The sequence below is a fragment of the Sitophilus oryzae genome, unplaced genomic scaffold, assembly GCF_002938485.1.
Source record: "Sitophilus oryzae breed Bouriz unplaced genomic scaffold, Soryzae_2.0 scaffold_1126_pilon_pilon, whole genome shotgun sequence".
Classification (NCBI taxonomy): domain Eukaryota; kingdom Metazoa; phylum Arthropoda; class Insecta; order Coleoptera; family Curculionidae; genus Sitophilus; species Sitophilus oryzae.
In genome coordinates this window covers 912,735-929,194 of record NW_022145756.1, presented here as the reverse complement: position 1 = coordinate 929,194, position 16,460 = coordinate 912,735, and the positions used below count along the sequence as shown (strand labels likewise).

General features: G+C 31.7%; 1 protein-coding gene across 2 annotated transcripts in view; it reads right to left on the bottom strand.

Moving 5' to 3' along the window:
• Positions 1-16,460, bottom strand: part of LOC115886213 — a 315,760-nt gene that overhangs the window by 17,718 nt on the left and 281,582 nt on the right. The window lies entirely within an intron of this gene.

Genomic DNA, 16,460 nt, shown 5'->3' with positions numbered 1-16,460 from the left:
CTTTTAAACTAAAAATTAAAAAACATTCCGAAAAAATTATCCAAATTTCCAAATTTTTAAAAATATTTTTTTGCCGAAAAACACTAAAAATATTTGCATTTATTTAAGACTCACACTGTATATGCTTGAGTATAATTTCAATGCGCACATGACTAAATAAAAAACTCAAACTTCTATTTTATACTGAAGTAATAGAGATAATACGCATGTAGGTATACAGTATATAAACATAATAAAATATAAGTAATTAAATATATGTATATGAATATACATTAAAAGATTGAAAGAATTTTAAAACCATAAAAGTTCATGTATTTTAAAGTTCAATATATTTTGTTCTAGTGAGCCGATTTTGATGATTTTCTTAAGCTACCTCTAGCTAAATTAAATTACTTTTTAACTTCTTTTCAAATTAATAATAACCCTGTTTTTATTGTACGAGGGAACACAAAAGGATTTAAATATCTTGTTTTGCCATTCCACATGGTGTGTCAAGCTTTCGCTAAAATAATAAAGTTGTAGATAGATGAGGTCTTTGAATTTAAAAAATTTGAATTTAAAAAGAGACTACACTCAAATAATTCAGCTGCTAATTGGTTAAAAAATCATCAAAGTCGGATGACTAAAACAGAATTTATTGAACTTTAAAAACATGAAAATTTTAAGGTGTCTGTTTTTCGTACCGGCCAGTATGCAAATCTTAAAATAACGATCGGAAAGTTACAATATATTTTTGTTATTTTATTTCATAAATTACCATATTATATTATCAAGATTAAAATGCCAGAATCAACAGTCTGCATTCCCCAAAACTCGACAGGAAAAAATAAACAAATATAAATATGATAAACAGCGACATGACGGTTTGCCCTAATTTTGTTGACGTGGATGAGGGTGTTCAGCATCAGAAAAAATATGATTCATATTTAAAATGTGTCACTAAACAAACAGCCGTTTTCCGTCACTTCGCCCGTCGAGATTAAAAAGAAAATATATAATAACACCAAAATAAAGGGAAGCAATTTCAACGTTTTTTATCGCGTTTCTCTTCATTTTTTGCTTCTCTAAGTTAGGCTTTAATAAATATGAATTATAAAGAAAAAAATCTCTCTTTTAAACAATAATAAGAGAATGTTTGAGGGTTTATTCCTTATACAAATAAACTTGAGCTCTTTATAGACAGATTATTATTTAAAAAAAAATAGAAAAACACGAATAAAAATGAATAAAGATGAGGGTCTACAGCATCAGAAAGAATATGATTCATATTTAAAATGTCTCACTAAAAAAATTCGTTTAAATTATCTATAAATCGTATCACAATTTAATTGACATTTTTTGATGAATTATTTTAACATTAATATTCTAAAAATGAAAGTCCATGTATTTTTTACAATAATTATAAAATACTATTTTTTCCCGCCATGTATTTATCCATTGGTTTATCCCTTTAGATAGAGCTATTGAGTTTAAAATTGCATTGGGTATGGTATAACCTTTCGAAACAATCGATTTATTTTTAAATTTTTTACTAATTTTTGACTTAAAATTTATAAAAGCCGTCAATATAACAAATTCAAGAGCATTTTTATCCTCTTTATACGTTATTATGTATTTAAAAAAATTGGAAAATTTAAAAACCGTTTTTTAATTTTACATCTTCTATACAGGGTAAACAAATGCAAATATTTTCACGGCTGGTAAAGATCTCGATAAAAGAAACACATTTTCACTTTACAACTTTTCAAATAAGTCCCAAATAACCGAGATATTTTACTTTGAAAATTAAAAATAACTGATTTTTCACTTAAATTTTGAAAACTACTGGATCTTTCCTTGAAATATTACCAAAAACTTTCAAATTTTCATTTTTTTTGCAAAAAGACCCCATAGATGTGTTTCTGGGGTCGAAATATGATGAAATCAAAGACGTCAATATAAGAAAATTTTAAGAACACTAACGCTCTCCTTATACGTTATCATTTACGTCTTTATCCCTAGAAGGGTGATTTGAAGAAGAAATATTTCAGTGCGACAGCCTGGAAAATCAACGATTTTTGTATTTGGCAATGATAGTCCATTGACAATGAGTTATATGGAAGGTTCAGTCTCAAAGTTTTTAACCATTTTGAAAAGAGTATAACTGAAGAATGTAACCTAGATATCAGAAGGAAACCACAATATATATATCTGAAAATATCACACTGGAACAAACCTATAACCATCTCAAAAAGTTAATCTAATCTAAAACATTATTAATGAATAATTAAAACTAAGTTGAGACTTGCATTGTTAACAAGAATAATTTAATTATAAATATCAAGATTAAGTCAAAAGACCCCCAATTTTTCTTACAGTAATTTTATTACAAACTACAGATACATTTTCAATCGCCTTAAATCGCTCAATCATCTGAAAAACGTCTTCGTCAGATACTTTACTTAGCAAATATAAAATCTATCCAGTTCGTCTCGATTGAGCTTAATATAAATCAAACATTCAAAGTTTGCTCACCGCAACTTTTATTATCTTGGATACGCGTTCTCTCAGTGATTTTCTGAAATATTTCCGTATTTAGAGATGCTCCGGTAGTCGAGCGATATCGACCATTTCGTCTCCTTCTCCATGTACGGCTCGGCAGCAGAACTGAGATCTGTTTCAGTCGAATAAGTCGATCGAAAAATGATAAAAACTCCCGTTTTTACGGTTACTGCCTCGAGGTGATTCTTCAAGAGAGTTTTAGATTTATGTACTGGAAAACCGCTCTCAAAATCGAGTAATTTATTTGTTTTTTTTTTGTTGTAAAATGGACAGAGGAGAAACAGTACAATATATTTTTGTACCTAATAGATTTCTTAAATCTTTTTCATTTGGTCTCCTTTATTCAACATTAATTTGTAAAAAAATGAAAAAAAAATTACAAGCAGCGGCGAATCTTCCATTGATGCGGCTGATGCGTCGCATCCCTGCAAAATATAGTAATACGTTTTTATTTAAAAAAGTCACTGAGATCTCCTATAATAAAATAAAATTCTCAGTAAATTTGTTCAAATAATTTAATGTGTGTATTGGCCGAGCTTTATAGATAACGCTAAAAAAAATATCTCGACTATGCGATGATGCGACTCTCCTCGTTACATCTTGAACGCCGCCGAACGCGAACCGGGGCCATCAAATTTTCTGGCCGCAATTACGTCTTCTGTTCGCTATTTTAGTCGGTGTGTGATGCGGTTTTTTAAACACATCTCGTTTAAAAATATATACGGGTTGTTAACTGGACAGTTACTTATAGGGGAACAGAATGGCAAAACTGCCTATTGAGAACGCATGCACTTATAGGGTTTTCTGCCGACTCGTCCGTCGCGTCGTCTATCGACGAGCGGGCCGAGGTTGCCATATTTCAACCATAAAGCTCTTGCCGCGAGTAATAAACAAATTAACAACCTGTATATCGTCGCGCGTCGCGATCGCCGATTCTAGTGCGGCAGTAAAATAGAAATAATTTTGCAATCATCCTTCAGTTCTATTGTGTATTCAGAAAAAATAAAAACTATTGAAGAAGCACCTCCAAAGCATATTTTGAATATTAATATTAAATTAAAATCATTTATTCGTCATTTTAGTGAATATGTTTATAAAAGTGAATACTGGTTATGTTGTTGTAGGCACTCGATAAACTTTGTCGTTGGCCTTGTCTACTATTTTAATTACAAGATCCGTTCACAGCTTGTTTTGCCTAAATTTAGTCCTTTTTAATATTGGTTTGATTATTTTTTTTTAACTTTTTTGTACATTTTATTTTTGTAACTTCAAAATTAAAGACTTTAATATAAAAAAAAGAAAAAAAATGTTGTGTTGGTAAAATGTTAATTGCAGTTACTTATTACATCCCCTTGTATTGACGCCACTCTACGCCATTGTTTACAGGAACAGCATTTTAATCTGTACTCATGTTTTATTACAGCGCCATCTGAAAATACTGTTAGCTTCCTCCAAAAGAAAAAAACATATTCTATGTACAAAATTTGTATCTCACGTATAATGGGAAGAAAATTTTAACTTATTTATTAATAAATGCATTTTAGTGATATCAGTATAAACAAATTCCATTTCCTTATCGTTTGTGTAGAATCCAACAATGAGATTCTTATACAAATTCCTCTAAAATAAATTGAACCAATCTCCCTAAGTATTCTCCGAGACTTTTACCTTTTTCGTCCCGCAGAGTGGGAAACCAACTTTAAATACAAATCGAGCAAAGTTTTCTCATCAGGTGTAAACTGTATTTTTCTGTCTTTATGGTTTTTGCTTCGTCGGAGACCAATATTAAAAAATATAAAAAATATTAATTTGAATTTGGCAGGTCTTTACTATGAAATGTTTGTTTTGGGCAGGTTTTTACTATGAAATTAATAAAACTGAAACATTTTTTCGACAATTTTATTAACTTTTGAATTTGTTTCGAACATAAAGCGACGCCCAGTCCGTTTTTTTTTATTTAATTTTCACTACCCGAAAAACCTTTTCATTACAAATTTCGTACGTGAATGTTTTGTCGTCTCAATAACTGCACTATTAAAAACTAAAATACTTAAATATTATGACAAAGCCACGATTTTAATATTCTTTCAACGCGATCAACCTCGGAACTGCATAAAATACAAAACGAAAACTTTTAATTTTTGCCGTATCGAGCGCTGCGGTCGGAATTTTTAAAATCAACTGAAATGCACCAAGCCTATAAAATCATAGGAGTGGACGTCAGATCTCTGTGATTATTCTTCTTTTAGATGTATATGATTATTTTTCATTTGTGAGGTGTGTTATCTAATTTTCATAAATATACGGTACCAACTATTTAAACTAAGCGATCGTACGGTAAAAAACACTTGCCATTGGTCCACGACCAGTACAGATGTTTTTTACTAGTAATATTTTTTTTACAACTTTACTAGTTAATAAAAAATAACCAATACTTAAACTGCTTAATTTGACTTTTTAATTTCTCCTTTTCAACGTAAAATTTTAAAAAGTTTGAAATTGCTCCCCTGTTTTTATAAGTAGTAATAACAATAAACTGGAATAGGAAGGTGGTTCTCTTTAAAAATTTCTACTAGCTATACGCTCGTAAAATTTTATGGAAAGATATTTATATAGTTGCTTGTTTCGCATATAAATAAGTCCTTAGAAAAGGTGCACTAAGTGCACTAGTTTAATGTTGAATGAAGTAATATTACGTGCGGCTCATAATAATAGAAACATAATTTATGTTGTAGAAATGTAAATTTCTATTTGTTAAAATGGTTTTGCTCTTCAGCAACTTTATTCATACCTTTAATTATAATTCTTATATTTCTGACCATTAGTAATTAATTATGGCCGGCCGTAGCTCCAGCGTTAGTGTGTCGATCTGCGGAGCGGAAAGTACTGGGTTCGATCCCCAGCCAGAACGGTCGCTTTATTAATTTAAATAAAAATATTTATTTATCTAAATAGAGCGACCAACGAGCCGCCACCTCAAGGAAGGCAATGGGAAACCAGCTTGAGTATATTTACCTTGTAAAGCCTCTCAAATAGTGCCGTTCGGATAAACTGTAGATCCCGTGTACTTGTGAAACACTGATGACACACATCACAAGTACATGCGAAAGGTAGCCAACGCACTGTGGCTCTTGCATATGTTAAAGAGCGGCCATAAGTGATTTTGGAAAAATTAAACTATATGACACACTGTTAAACTTTTTGAATAGTAGTAGCATTGGTTTAAAGAAAAACAACAACATATTTTTTGAATAAAATTTGTAACCATGTTTTTTTTCTCTTAAACCCATCACATTTAATTGTCTTTTTCGCTTAGTGATAGCAAATAAGAATCTAAATATTCCTGGAGGCTTTAACAAACCCGAGATGGTTATTATTTTTTATATTTTAAAGAAAAGGTTTTCTCTACCCTTTTGGACTATTACTAAGAAAGTTCTGAAATTATTATTATGTATTATTTTTTCATGTTTTTTTAAACGTCGTTTTTATCCATATTTTTATAGTTTTCAAAATACCAAAAAAATACTATCGACGCTTGTCGACGTTTCCTCTTATCGTAAATAATATTGTTTGAGGAATGTATTTGTTTATAAACAAAAAATGGTCTGCCGAATTCTGCCTATTCATGTGATATATTTATTGGAGATAGTCCATGTTTCTCAATAGACCGCAACACAATTTTAAGTTACTTTTTTTCAGAAAAGACAATAGTCGAAAATGTTCACGGTATGTCACAAATCAAGATGTTTTTAATCGTCTCCTGATATCCTCTGATCCTTATTTGGCTGCATTTCGACATATGTGGAAGAAAAGTGAATGTTTAGAGCTGGATGATGAACCCAAAGAACTCATTTTATAGAAGATATTACTGAGTTGGTTGAGAATATGTTTTCTTACATATATATTATTTTCTACTTTTACGTTCAGAGTTGTAATGGTGGTTTAGTTTTTTTGTTTTGTGAAATATACATTTTTTTTAATTTTATAGGTACTTTAGGTACTTATTGTTTAAAGTTTCTTTTAAGTATGGAAATCACTTGATTTACAAAATAAAACTTTTTTATAAACATAATTAAATTATAAACACTTCTTCGTCTGCACGCATATAATACATTTTTTGGATCCCATTGTTAAATTAGTATCTTGTTATTTTATTTTTTCGCGGGAGAACTTGAATTTTTTTTATTAAGAAAGGTCTAAACAAACAGCTAGTGATACAAGAAGTGATTTTTAAAGAATTTATAAACTTATCTCTTTCACCTGTCACTTGCTCACCCAATCCAAACATTTCCCAAAACCCATCCCCCACGTTCACCCTTTAAAGGAGGGGGCGTGGGGCTGTTAATGTAAGAAAAACATTTTTTGGAGTTCACCAGAAATCATTACTAAGCGTTAACGGTAAATCTACAGGTGTGTACCTTTACCGATATTATTAAATGACACGCTTTAAAAAAAATAATTTTTGCAGTCATAATTAGACCGGCGTTTTCCTAAAATTCAATTAAAATTATAAAAATATATAGATATTGTTCTTTTCGCCATAAATAAAGCAGCTGGGCTACAAATTACTTATTAAAGTATTTTTTTCTATTTATGACCGCTATATCCCTATACCTCGATCCACTGTGCGACGCTCTATATAGAGTATGGCACAGTAAGAAGTAATTAATTATATAATTTAATTAAAAAAAATAATATAAAAATTTAAAACTTATTTTTATTTGGGTAGTATTTACACAAAGCATACACAGTGGAAATACTACTACGTTTTACCTAAAAAATGTAACAAATGGGAATGTAGAATATTTAGGAGGGGGATTAATCACCGCGACATTACAGATCTATTGTATGAACAATAATTTCAAACGGCAAATAATATAAAAAGTAACACCTTGTAAGTAATTATCTATCAAACAACATGGTTGCCCTCGTTGACTTGTTTTAATGTCAATTTAATAATATACTTTTGTACTTTTGTGCTTAAGTGTAAAAGTACTTTGATGCCTAGGTGTTAACATTTTAAGACCATTTTACATTGTCAATCACGGTAATGAATAATTTTGTGACGTTTCAAAAACGAAAAAAAATAATTGGCTTTCAATAAACGTAAATTACAGATAATTAATAATTTAATAGCAACACGCATTCTTTTTTAAATTTTCGGGAAATTTAAACTTAATTTTGGAGACAAAAAAATGTAAAGAACTTTTTTATAATAAATTATTTATTACTTAATTAAATAAAAGTCAAAAAGGTTTCTTTTTTACTCATATTTTAGAATGCGGTTTGACATGGATTTCTACGGTTATTTTAAATTTACATCCACACACTTTAATATTGTCTTAATGAAACGTAAATTATTAACTATTCCTTCTCTGGCTTTTAGAAATGTATTTTTATATAACCTGTACCTACAGCTTAATCAAAAAATATACCTAAAAAATCAGCAATTCCTAACCAACCCATGTTAATTTGTAAAGCTATTCCATTAGCGCGTTTTTTCAGTTTCATTGGATTAAATCCTGATTCAAATGCGTATTCGAGCTTTCACGTTTACAGCCTTTTAATTTCTGTTTGCCGTGTGTAGATATGTAGTTTATTTTAAATGATCCGATCGATAGTTTTTTTTTCCTATTGGAATATTTTGAACCTAAACCTATAATGAACATTTTAGCAAGTGTAGATAAAACATTTTATAGTTAGTATGTGAAATTTTCAGTAGATAAACACATTAACTACGTGATCTGTAGTTACCAATTTTTACCCACGTTACTGAAGAGTCTATTACGCTGTACTGTTCGGGGTCGGGTAAAGCGGGTGTGTGGCCGAAGGAAATATATATTATATTTCAAAAATCTATCTAAGGCTTAGCCTGATCCTGTCGTGTTAAGTCGCATCCAAGATTCCAAACACACATGCTTTGATTAAGGCTTGACTAAGGTTTGCAGAGCTTCAGCATTTGCCATAAAATAGCTAGCAATTTGTTACAAAACCATATAAGTTATATATCACTGTAATCACAAAACTTCAATCTATTTCCGTATTGTAACGGAATTTTAAATTATGTCTTTATTTTCGACAAAATTTAATCCAAACATAAGGAATATTTTGTTGATGTTTTCCCATCAAAATCTTAAAGATAAAGAAGTTGTCTAAAAATGTGCTACTATACGGATATAGTATAATCCTTTGTCTTTAATTTCCTTCTTCATTTGTCTAAAAATACCTAGTCAGTTTTACATAAAACGTTAAATGCCGAACGCTTATTTTGCTACTTTTTCGGACTAGGTCAAATAGACTTTTAAGTGTGGACAATGCCAAAATTATTGGAAATACTGATATCTTAATGATATTTGATACTATTATGTTTCGCTTATTAGGATTTACACGAGTGGGTACAACAAATGCGTCTATATGTAAGTCATTATTAGAAAATAATTTGAAAAGCTCAGTCGCAAGATGAAGATTAGGATATTATGTCATACATATATATAAAAAAATAAGTTATGAAAATAAATTATGAAGATTAATTCAGACTATATTGAACAATCATTTCCTGCAGGAATCTAAGGTATCAATAATATAATCATTTTAAATTGACATTTTAGATTCCAAATACCCTGATTCACGAAAAATAAATAATGAGACAGAACTTTTTAGTAGTAACTATCAGAGAGTTTTCCATCAGGGAACGTGATTTCTCTGATTCTTAATCGGTAAAACAAAAATTATTTGAGAAAACGCGTGTAGTCTTGCAAAGTCTCTTGTCGATGATTTTTAGTTACATAACAAAGTTACAATTAATTATTTAATATTATTAGAGATGGGTTGTTATTTAACTATATGTTGATTTCTAAATAACTGATTTTAAAACAGTTATTTAAAAATAACGTAAGGCAACCGTTGCTACTTCTAAAAAATAATACTTAGTGGACTTTTTGGTATATTAGTTTAGTAATTAGAGTTAGTGGTATTTTCTATACGTTATTCGCCAACATGTTGCGAGTCTAACATCGACAATCGACCGATGCAGCAGCGTTACTTTCCCACTCCGGTTATCTCGACCGCCACGCGTTATGCTCGCAACTGGTTAAAAAAGCTAAATAACTTTTATGCCTGTGTCTGTCCAGTGAATTTTTTCAACATTTTATAGACCATTTTATAGAATTAGATGACCGCCGTTGGCAATGATCTATTTTGTAGCGATTTTAATTGATTCTGTAACACCGCAAAACGGTTTTGTATGTACGAATGATATTAATAAGGGCTCTTTAGACATTTCAACTACTGTTGCGTTGTGTTACTCTCGTGCTCCTATACCCTTAACCTTCCTTTACACGCGCGCGGACTCACAGTGCACAGATATTTTATTTTGTTATTTTATTTTCTGGAAAACACCTAACTAACTTTAGCGCGTATGCTGAAAAAAATCAGTGTGTTGTGAGCTTTTATTATTCAGTTTTTACTGATTGCGGAGTGAGAGTACCGCCGCTTTACGCTTCTATGTGCTTTGCATATATGACTAAATAAAACTTATTCATTAAAATATATCTATTAATTAGTTACTATATTCTTTGACTTTAATTTTTAATAAAATAGCTTTTTGCAGGTGCGGACTCACAGTCCGGCAAGTGTTGTTTTGTTAAAACCAAACGGAAGGTTAAACCAGAGTACCCACTAGTCTACTCGGGCACCCAACAATGTTGCCAGGTACTAGATCTTAATTTTCACTACATTTTATTCAAAGGGAACCTTAGTCAAATCATTTAGAAATATTTTTACTATTTTTTTTTAATTCAAATATTATATTTTGTTTATAAAAATATAAGATATGTTAGTAATAATGACTTTTGGCAAAGTATTAGATTTACATTTTCACTGAATTTTATGTGTATGGAGTGACATTAAACAAACCGAGAAACAAATCATCTAAAAATTATATTCTCAGAGAATGCAAAAATGCTGATGAATTATTATGTGTGAAAATACGTTAATACTAACTTATCTAATAAATAATAAAAGTCAATTTATAAACAATATTGTTTAATTTTTTTATAATCATTTTTATTATGGTTCAGATGTGGTTTAATTTTTTAAGTTTTCTGGGGTTTATCAAAGCGTTTATCTAAGCTTTTTTTTGTTCTAAAAAGTTTTTCTTTTTCAATAATACCGTATGGTCGAAAAAAAAACGGCGTCTAGTTTGGCTTGGAAATTATTGTCGATGACCCATATCGCCATATAATTTTACATATAAAATGACAGCGATCTTTATTTCATAGCCATCGCTGACCTCATTTTTTTTATCGTATTGCAAATTTTTTGCCAGGATCTTTTGGATCTTTATTATATTCTAGCAAAGGTGTATCTCTACTAGATATACCGAGAGAGCTGTTAATGTTGGTTCAATAGAAACGTGTCTTGTTTAATTTACATCTGGTAGAAGGGCAATTGCACATGTTATTTCGGAGAAAAATGGGAAAAAGTCACTTTACTCAAGCAAGAAATGCTTCCTCTATGCATATGTGAATGCACAATCAGGTTGCTGGAACGGAAACGCTACGGGACGGAACCGATACGTGTATGAAAATGTGCATCGACCTTGCTTGACTCTGCCTTACTTCTTTGATAATATAATTTGGTTAATTATATATTGTGTGCCCCTTGTGCATGTGATTTTAAAAGTCTTGTTAAACTCTTTGCTTTAAAATTTTTGATACAGAATCCCAGGGAAATGCGATATTTTAGTTTTTCTAAAGTAAAGTTTAAGTGGTGAAATTTCTTATATCTGGTTAGGATGAAATTTTTAACATAATTCCCGAAGCACTTATTTTTGCTTTATTTAGTATTCTGATTACTATTTATATAAGTATACCTAATACCTAATCTCTGTGCTATTAAGAACCTTCTAATAAAATAAACTAAATAATAATCAAACTTTGAAATAAACCGTAAAAATAAACGTCTTTAACTTAGCCAACTAACAAATGAAAATAATGAAATTAAGGGACAACAAACGGCAACATTGTTGGTGCCCGAGTCGACTAGTGGGATTTAGACGCTAGTGTTAAACTGTTAAGGGTTTGGGGCACGGGAGTAACAAACTACTCTTAACCATACAGTGTTAAAAACAAAAAAAATCAGCCCTAAAGTTTTAAAGACTTACACCGACCTTATTATAAAGCTGAACATTTATTTGACAAATTACCCTAAGTTGGTTAGACGATCGCCACGAAAAGCGGATGCAAATTTTCCCCCGTTACTGGCAAAACGATATTTTCTCAATCATAAATCGTCCGAGCCTAAAAATTCTAATAATAAATTCGGGTAATAATCTTGTCCCGTTCGTGTACGAAGCTAAGCACCCCGCTTTCCCGAATGGTAATAAAACGGCTTGCTTTATTGTGGTCATTTGATAAGTGCGATAACTATGACAGTCACGCGAACTTTTAAAATATACATGCCCGCCCCCTTCGCCCTTTTTACCGCCCGACATTTCCTATTCGTTTCTGTATTTTTTGTCGTGCGAAATAATTTCTTTCTTTTCTAGTGTAACTGCACGCTTTTAGATGATTTGCTGTTTCTTATTTCACAATACTATTTTTGTTCTATTATCAAAATGACTTATAATATGTTTTTCGTAGTTCGAAAATAACGTCTTTCGAAAATAAATATGAATAAAGGTTGATTCTCACTATACCTTCCGTTTTCATTCCATATCCATTCCATATCCGTTCCGTATTTTTTATTGTATTGACGCTATACGTAAGCTTCCGTTCCATATCAGTTCCATACTTTTTATTGTACAATTTATATCATTACCAAAGTTTTATTTAAAAATTTGTATCTTTTGAAAAAGGTAATAAATTTAATTAAGAGGTGAAAGAATTAATAAATATCAGCAAAGTTTTAACCTCGGTTTTAACAAAGCTGGTGTAAATGTACATACATACATACATACATACTGCCATTACTCGCTGACGAGTATTCGACACGCATCAAAAGATGGTCACGCAAGGCGTTTTCTTTCATGAGCTTCTCTGTGACTGAAAAGCCCGATACGTGATGTCATTTGCCTACCGCACTCCGGACATTCAAAAATCTCATTGCTCAGTTGCCTCTTTACTTTTTGGTTGTCGCTGTTAACTGAGTTTACAATTCTTCCCCATTGAGTTCTATTGTGAACTGCTTCTTCCCAATGATTCTGCATGTTAATCCCCTTTAAGTTTTCGTGGAAACTGTCCTTGTACCTCTTGAGTTGTCCACCCGGCCTCCTCTTACCGTCTACAAGCTCACCGTAAAGCAGAGATTTTGGTATGCGGTTTTCTTGCATTCTGCATACGTGATCAGCTCATCTTAAGCGGGATTTTGTAACCATGACTCTAATACTCTCGCAGTTAGCTTTTTCAAGGACCGATACGTTTGAGACATGATGGAACCACCGGATTTTTAAGAGTTGTCTAAGGTGTCTCTGTTGCAGCTTGTTTAATGCGTTCATGTGTCGGCGGTACGGCACCCAGGTTTCGCTCCCATATAACATGGTGGGGATTGGTGTAAATGTAAGAACTTGAAAACGGTGTTTCCGATACGCTTCAGTCCGTCCGCCAAAAAAATGTATGGAAGGAAAGTATATGGAACGGAAGGGAAACGGAACGGATAGTGTGCATTGTTCTATTCATTCACATAATATAGTATTTTATGTAAACGGAAGGGAAACAGAAGCTGATATGAATGGTATAGTGAGAATCAACCTTAAATCCTGTATTTGACAAGTTACAAAATCCAGTGATATGAAAGAAAAATAATTTTTACGAAACATTTAGAAGAACTCCTTTTTTCTACTATACTCGGGACGTAAATATATAATAAGCTTACCCCATAATACTTAAAAACACCAACTTAGTTTCAAAAATCGCTGCCTAGTTATGCAAACTACAACTTTAAATAAAAAAGCGTCGTTTCAAAAATAAGCGTCGCAAAATCAGTAAAGTAAACAACCTAAGAGAAAATCAACTTTGACGTTGCGCCTAAGCAACATATGTTGAGATAAAAAAAATATTGTTGTTTAAGGATGTATGCATGTCTCTGGTCTATTAACAATGAAATACAACATAAATCGTAGGGTTTTTGATACCTTATTTTTTCGATTTATTAACCCTCCGGAAGTCGCACGCGGACTCACAGTCCGCAAGTACCTATTTTTCCCGATAATTCGAAAATCTGAAAACATCAGATGCTGCGCCGCTTAGTAGGTATCTTCCTGTCTCTGCATATTTTATGAGAAGTGTACGTTTGCACATCGTTTAGGGTAGTTAGTATCTTTTTATACAAATATGCTGGGTGTCAGTCCGCGCACCACCGTTTGTGATACTATTTTTACATCAATAATTTTCATAATGTCCAACAAGGTAAGTTATTTTACTGATCTTTTTAATTGAAAATGAGCAAATTGTGACAAAAAAAGTGAATAATCGACTTTTTTTATTAAATAAGTATTATTTTTTAGATGTACTCTGCAAGAAAGATTGCAACAGTTCATGCAAGACTGCTTGAACGAAGATGACGAATTAACTCCTGAACATGACGATGAAAAGGAAGAACGAGAAGTGGATATTATAGAAAGGCAAGGGTCCAAAATAAATTCTGATACTGAAAGATAAATTTCAGATTCTGAAGCACTAAGTACAATATTACCAGAGGATCGGCACTAAAGAATTGTGATAAACGCAAAAGGCGGAAAAACAGACCAACTCGTTACTCTTTGCACAGTGTGACAATTTCTTATGTTTTGAGTACACACAAATATTCTGTAGTCACTGTTATACGGATTGATTTTTTTGATTTAAGTTAATAAATAATTGTTATTTTGATTATCATATTATGTTATGTCTTTACACCACTAGCAACGTTTAAGACCTCTTGAATTTAGCATTCGGACTCAAGAGTCCGCGCGCGAACCTTTCATGTAATTAATAAAGCGCGACCTCCGAAAGGTTAATTCCTAAAAAAATTGAAATTACCTCTGTGCGTCGTCGGAAGCAACAATAAAACAAAGAACAAAGAAAAAAATATTGTAAATATCCAAATACAATTACGTATTCAAAAACGCTTTAGTTTTTTTTAAACAGATACGTCTATAAAAACTATTGATATTCTGTTAGCAGAACGTTGTTAACAGCACGCCAACAGTTTTTATAGAGTATCACTTGAAAAAAAAACTAAAGGATTCTCGAATAGTTGTATCTAGATATTTTGAATAGTTTTTTTCTTTATGTGTTTTTTTCCTTATACCTATAGAACTTTTTTGAAGCGATGAATCCACCACAGAGGTATAGACATTTGATAACCTATTAACTCTAATCATTATATAGTAACAATCCTATTTTGTGCGTGCATTTATGATTAATAAGTCTAAAAAATAAAGATGTATAGCCGTAAAAACACTTTCCTACATTAAAATATTGTATACTCTTCACACATCTTCTAATTATGTTTCTTTGTAGATACTCTAATTATTTCATATTTTATATTTTTATGCGCTGTCCAGAACATAAAGGCGACCTTTCGGCGTATTGTATTTACTAAGAGTAGGTCCCAGGTGAAAACCTTTTAAATCCACCTTAAAGACCCAAACTTTCAACATAGGCTTTTATATCAGAGGGTGATATGTCATTAAGGTCTGATAAGTTGATAACATTGATTTGCCAAACAACTCAAACCTGGTCCTGCTCTCAGCGGGGCAGGTTCATGTTATTAATGTCAAGGACGTGCATTGCGTTGCTTCAAGCGCTTTCAACGGGTCTTGACACCGGCCATACGGCCGCTCTACCAGCAGATACACGCATGTTTCAATAACATATAAGTTAGCTTGGAAAATTGTGGTGTGTTTTCCAATGCTGCGATGGATCTCAGTCTTTGGACTGTTGCAATAAATTTCAGCACGTGTTCATTTTTTGTTTTTGGATCGGTCTGTATACCAACACATTTCCAAACCAAACCAAACGAACACATTTCCTCATGTAATAAACCGTTTCTGGGTTTATTCTATTCGTCCCTATTCGAAAACAGGGTATTGTAGATGCGTATCAAGAGTTTAAACTTTCGGACTTTTCTTAGATACCGTATGTTCGAAATAAATGGCATTTAGTTGGCTTGAAAATGATGATCGATGACATTTCACATATAATTTTACACATAAAGTGACAATATACTATATTGTCATATTGACAATATAACTACTTTTTTTTCGATCATATTATACTTGTAACGTTTGTCATTATGTTATTCAAGTAACACAGCACAAGAAACTTTAAGACAAAACTTTTTAAACTTAAACTCATTTTTCCAATGTTATATTTAAACTAGCATTTCGTCGCACTCCAATCCGGTTAATCGGCAACAAAATCGTTGTATCGGAATTAGCAATAACCCAAATATTAAACTGAAATTACCGATGTCGTGACAGCCGGCAACTGTTCAAAACTTTACCGAACTGACGATGGTTTTGAACAAGCTTGAGGCACTTTTCAATCATGGTAGTAAAACAAGTTTATTAAAACTTCTGTTACATATCGCTCTTCGTTAAATGTGTGCTATGAATAAAAAAAGGTAATACTTTTTTCAGTAAATATTAGTAAAATATGAAAGTTTAGAGCAAGCAATGTAGTACAAATTAGGTAAAGATAATAAAGTCCTCATACTCTGAGTGCCGTCCACCAAGGAATGAAAGACAATAAATAAGCCAACAAGCTGGCTAGAAAAGAAGCAAATATTCCACTAAATAGATCAGAACCGTTCTGCTTCCCAAGTGGAAAGCAACTTAAAGTCGAACTCAAGAACCTAGTTAGAAAGACTCTATCTATAACCTAAAATGGGAATACTCCAATGGTCTAAGACACTCGAAGTGTGTGTTAGACCAGGTA